At 42.7% G+C, this 6,217-nt stretch overlaps 1 pseudogene; it reads left to right on the forward strand.

Annotated features, from left to right (window-relative positions):
• Positions 1-3,831: 3,831 nt before the first annotated feature.
• LOC103747681 overlaps positions 3,832-6,217 on the forward strand; it is a 38,006-nt pseudogene continuing 35,620 nt past the window's right edge.

The following is a 6,217-nucleotide window of genomic DNA, read 5'->3' on the forward strand; positions in this document are numbered from 1 at the left end:
TGTGTGTGTGTGTGTGTGTGTGTGTGTTTCTTCACTTTTAAAAAATTATTACCTGAGGCTGAAGAGATGGCTCAGCAGTTTAGAACACTGGTTGTTCTTGCAGAAGACCCGGAATCAAATCCCAGTGCCCACATGGCAGCTAACAACTGTCCATAACTCCAGTTCCAGGGGATCTGACAGCCTCTTTTGACCTCCAAGGGCATTGCATAACACGGGTACCCTTACCTACATGAAGGCAATACACATACACATAAAACAAAAATAATAAAAAATTGTTACCTGTTGCATCTGAAATGTTTCATGCCTTTTAATTTAGTTGGAAGAGAAAATGAACCCTATCATGACCCTTAGATGGTAACAGAATGGTAATCCCTCCAGCACTGGTGTTTTTGCTCAGGATTGCTTTGGATATCTGGGGTCTTTTATGCTTCCATATGAATTTAAGGATTTTTTTATATTCTGTGGAAACTGTCATGAGGACTTTGATGGGATTTCATTGAATCTGTAAATTGCTTTTGACAGGACTGTCATTTTCACAATATTTATTCTACCAATCCATGAGCATGAGAGGTCTTTTCATCTCCTAGTGTCTTCCTCAATCTTTTTCTTCAAATTCACTTTACATAAGTTTACATAAGTTTCATCAGTACCTTACATAAGTTTCTAATCAATGAGAATGAGTCCAAGTTGTACACATTCATTTTTTACATTGAACTTCCCACATTCACAGTTGGTACAGAGACCTCTATGACTAACTCAAACAAAAACGTTCCACAAATATTAGACTTCTTTTCCTTTTTCTACTTGAAAAACTATGTAATGTATGCACAGCCTTAGGATATAGATAATACACTTCCTAGGTTATAAGCCTTTGTTCCTTGAAACACATAAACTTGTTTATTGCCAATGAGAAATGAACCATATTGGTAACTAAGAAACAGCACAGAGGAAAGCAGGTAGAAAGTTTACCTTTTGCACTCCTTATGGGAAAAAGTTACATAAGTGTATTACTTACTAGTGAGGAGACTGAGATATGCACAGTTTTTTCTCACATTTAACTCCCCATTATTCCCAGTTGGTACAGAGGCCTTTATGACTGACTCAAAAGATAACTTCTCAGAAAACATAGACATAATTTCCTAGATTCAATCCCCAAACCATGTGATGTAGAAACAGCTTTAGGATGTAGGCAAAGCACTTCTGGAATTATAAACCTCCATTCCATGAAGCACATGAACAGGTTTATTGACAAAAAGAAAGGAACCATATTGTTATCTAAGAATATGAAAATATTTAAGAAGTCAGGTGACATGTAATTTTTTTGCACTTTGCAGTAGTTTACATAAGTTTCCTAAATACTGGTGAGAAAAAGTCTGATATAGATAGATAGGTAGATAGATAGATAGATAGATAGATAGATAGATAGATAGATAGATAGATATAGATATATAGATATATCCTTTTCTTACATTTAACTCCCCATTATTGACAATTGGTACAAAAGCCTTTATAACTGACTCAGACAGGGCATCTTAGAAAACTTAGGCATACTTTCCTAGATCCACTCCAACAATCATGTAATTTAGGCACAGCTTTAGGATGTAGGTGTGCACCACTCTGCTACGTCCTACATGGCTGAGTAATGGTGGACACAAAGAGGGATGGTGGGGTATCTAATAATAAAATATCACACACAGACAATTTAATACTTAAGAAAGCTAAGGTCCAGGAGACTCCCTGTTCCTTAGAACAAAGAGCATTGAGTCTCTAACTTCCAAGGTTTTATTCCCAGGGATGGACTTAGGAACAAAGGGTAGGTAGATCAAAATACATTTCTCTGCAGGAGCTCAGGAAACAATTAGTTACAAAGTATAGCCTGTTTGCAGATGGTCACACAATATGGTATTGACAAAGACAAAGAAACCATATCATTCTTTAAGAATATGAAAACATTTAAGAAGTCAGGTAGTATGCATCTTTTTTAACAACTTGAGCAAAGTATTTATCTAAGTTTCTTAAATACCAGTGAAAAGGAGTCTTGGATATACACTCTCATTTCTTAATTTAAATTTCCGTTATTCAACAGTTGGTACAGTGGCCTTTATGACTGACTCAAAATAATACTTCCCCCCAAAATTAGACATCTTTTCTCATATCCACTCCAGAAACCCAGCAATTTAGGCACAGCTTTAGGATGTAGGGAGATGCTTCTGGAATTATAAGATTTCACACATGAAGCATATAAGCACATTTCTTGCCAAAGAGAAAGGAACCATATTGTTACCTAAGAATATGCAAAAAAATAAAAATAAAAATTCTGGTGACATGCAATCTTCTCTAACACCTTCCTTGAGCAAAGTACTTTATAAAGTTTCTTACTTAGGAGTGAGAAGGAGTCTGAGATATACACAGTCATTTCTTACATTTACCTTCCAGTTATTCACAATTAGTATGGATACTTTTATGACTGACTCACTGACTGACTGACTGAAAAAAAAAAATCTTCCCACAGTCCTCAGAAATCTTCCCAAGATCCACTCCAAAAACCATGTAATTTAGGGACAGGTTTAGAATGTGAAACACGTCTAGAATTCTAAGTCTCCATTCCAGAAACATATGAACATGTTTACTGACAAACAGAAATTAAAAATATTATTACCTAAGCATACACAGTTAAGAAGTCAGGTGACATGTATTCTATTTAACACCTCTGTGAAGTAGATTACATATGTTTCTTACTAGTGAGATGGAGTCTGAGAGATACGCAGTCATTTCTTACAAGTATTCACAATTAGAACAAGGCCTTTATGATAGACTCAAAAGAAAACTTCCCAGGAAACATAGAAATATTTCCTAATTCATTCCAAAAAACATTTAAATTATGAACAGCTTTAGGATTTAGGCAAATTCTTGGACAAGAGCATCCTTTTTTTTCTTCATGTGAAACAATTTTTAATTTTTTAATATTTTTTAGAAGAAGCATATCATTACGGCTTTAATATGCTCAATAAAAGTTTCCAGAGCTCTTTCAAAAGTGGCTATAAAATTTTTAGGTTTGCTGTTGAGTCTATACACACACACACACACACACACACACACAAAATCAACACTTTTTTAAAAAATTGTTGACCCCTGCTGTGTTAAGTCGAAGTCTCTCCATGTCTGGATAGCCCAAGGGGCTCGGCGTTCTATGCAGAGACTCCTTTTCTCAGCAGGGCGCCCCCTCTACTCTCTTCCTGACTCACCTTTTGAAGTGGCCGCCACAGATGCCCTACCAAAAACATGGCCTCTGGCATAGGAACTGCCAGGTTTTCCTGTATGATAATCAGGCAATGTCTGGCAGCCTGGTGGAAGCCCACCACCACACGTAAATAGGGCATCCTACAAAGCACCTATCAACTAAGGCTTTTTCTACTGCCCCCACACTATAAAATATCCTGGTTTCCCCTAATTAATCAGAGCTGAATCACTAAGACCTGGAGCCGAGCTGAGTCGTTTTTCACATCTACTAATTATTAAGGAGCAAATTTTTATGCTTTGAAGAATTATACTTTTTTTGTTGTTGAATTTCTGTGTGTATGTGTGTATATCACACAGAACATCCCAAAATATCTTATTCAACTACACACCCACTTCCCAGATGGCACCCTCCCATAGCCTCCCTCCCCCCACTAGAGCCCTTATACTCTGTTATCCCTGCTACTGTCTACAGTGTGGTCGGCACGCCCCAGCCAGTCCCCACTACTTGTCCATCTGGTAAATCTAGTCAGCCTATCTAGAGGTCTTTGTTTTAACCAGCACCACCTGAGGATCCCTGAAGGCGCCCTCACAATGGAAGAGGACCAGGAGCTGGAGTCGTAAGCAATACAAAAGCTGCTGAAAGAGGCAAAACGTGGGAAAACTAGAGCTGAGACAACGGGACCTATGGGCTGGATGATGTGTCCTCTGGCTGGTACAAATAAAAGATTGCTAATTAACACAATTAAGAACACATTGCCCCCCCATAAAGATCAAGACCATGAACAAAAAGAGAGCAGCAAGGAGCCTGTGAAAAACCAAGACCAGAAAAAAACAAACTCAAAGAAGCACAGAAGCCACCCCTATAAACACAGCCTGCACCCAGCCCAAGGCTCGAGGGGCTGCTTGCCCCCAAGGAAGCTGGCCTCCCGGGCAAGCACGAAGCATGACCCAACAGGCAATGGAGGGGGAGCCACAGGACCATGCCAGCCTAGCCCTACACCTGCCACTCGGGTGCATGAGGACAGGTGTGGGATGGCAGAGCTGTGTCACCTGAGTATGACTTTCCCAATAGGTCCGTTGTTGTTTTTAAGGTGGCTGTTGTTAATGTTAGGGTCTGTGACTCGGTCGGTCTCTTCAGGAGAACAAATGCACGAGTATGGAGATGCAAAATCAAGCAGAGTTTTATTAGGCCAGCTAGCTGGGGCCGACCGTCCTTCCAAGACATGCAGGTCTGGTTGGAGCAATCAACCCTGAGGCAACTTCAGGTAAAGATTATATAGGCTCCCACAGCCGTTACACAAAAGCCCGTAGGGTCTGTGACTCGGTCGGTCTCTTCAGGAGAACAAATGCACGAGTATGGAGATGCAAAATCAAGCAGAGTTTTATTAGGCCAGCTAGCTGGGGCCGACCGTCCTTCCAAGACATGCAGGTCTGGTTGGAGCAATCAACCCTGAGGCAACTTCAGGTAAAGATTATATAGGCTCCCACAGCCGTTACACAAAAGCCCGTGCTTATACAACCAATAGTTTATAGTTTCACATTTCACAAACCAATAACTTCAAAACAAGAAAAATGTTACAACTCCCTTCAGGTGTCCCATTCGGGGAAGGGTGGGTGGTATGTGCCTGGCGCAACCCTTCCCTGTTATCTTGTGTAAGCAAACATGCCTATGTGACATGACACAGATCAGGCAGGTCAGGCTCCGGGGGCTGCAGCACTTGCCCCCATCTCCGGATGCCTCACCAGCCCGAGGTGGGTATAATCCACTTCCCCTGCTCCGATGGGGTGTTATTGCATGAGGAGCATAACTGGTTTTGGGATGTTGGAACTGTGCCTACACACATGCCAGAGGCCGAGACCTGGGTAAGAGTAAGTCCCCATGGTCTCCCGTCCCAATAGGTGGGATGAGGGTTGTTGAGAGTATAGGAACTATTGATCCCGATAGCCTCATAAAAGGGTGGGGATCCTGGGTAGCACAGCCAACATGGGTCAGTAAGAGAGGGAGTGGTATGATTAAGGGTTTCTACCACAGCTAGCACCATCTCCCACATAGGATTGCTGGAAGTCTGTGGTTTCGCAGCTGTCCCCGGCCTTTCCATGGCTGGGGCTGCTGATGTCGTTGTGGTGCCTGATGGCTTGAAAGTGGGCCTAGGAGACCCAGGCTGGGGAGGTCGGGGCCTCAGACAAGGGGTATTTAACACCGGGTTAGGTCCTACCAGTGACCTAACCACTGCCTCGACCTGGAGGTAGATCTGGAACAGGACCCCCCCTCCATGGCGTCTGGTAGGGCATCAGGCCCCATGTCAGCCCACCTATCCACCTTTTATCGTTTTTTCCCTTTGAGGTAAAAGTGATTTTAACCTGGTTGGCCAGTGGAGATACTGTCCATTGGTTGTTTGGGGAAGTAAACCTCATATCAATCAGCTCAGGGGAAACCTCCCATCTCCACTGCCCATCATTAACTTCCATACAATTCCATTCAGCACAGTAGAGTCTATCAGCACCCCCACAATTGTGCTTCCACCAACCTGTCCGAAAACCTGGGCAAGCAAAGAACCCATTTGCCCGCAAAGCTTGGCGGTTGACTGTGGATGATGAGTCAAACAGCCCGTTTTTTCATATGATATTGTTCCTGGTGGTTTTTCTGGGGGAGGTAATAAAATTGCCCCAGTACAAGTTCTAAGTCAGCATACAGATCTGGCCACCATGTCCACAACGGGGCCATATGGGAGGTGCGGTTCCATTCCTCATAGGCGTCGTCGCTTCGCAGGATCCATGTCTGGCGTACTGGTTGATGGGGGTTGATGTTCTGAGCTCCCACTGACACTACTGTTCTCTGGAGGGCCCATAACAGTGAGCTTATAAGCAGGAACCCCTTCATGTCCAGCTCAGATGTAGCTTTAAGGGATTAGCAGGATTTGGCCGCACCTCCCACTCCTTCACACAGGATTCCGGGTCCTTGAGAGGCAAGGCCTTC

This window comes from Nannospalax galili, unplaced genomic scaffold, assembly GCF_000622305.1.
Source record: "Nannospalax galili isolate Female #2095 unplaced genomic scaffold, S.galili_v1.0 scaffold100, whole genome shotgun sequence".
Lineage (NCBI taxonomy): Eukaryota > Metazoa > Chordata > Mammalia > Rodentia > Spalacidae > Nannospalax > Nannospalax galili.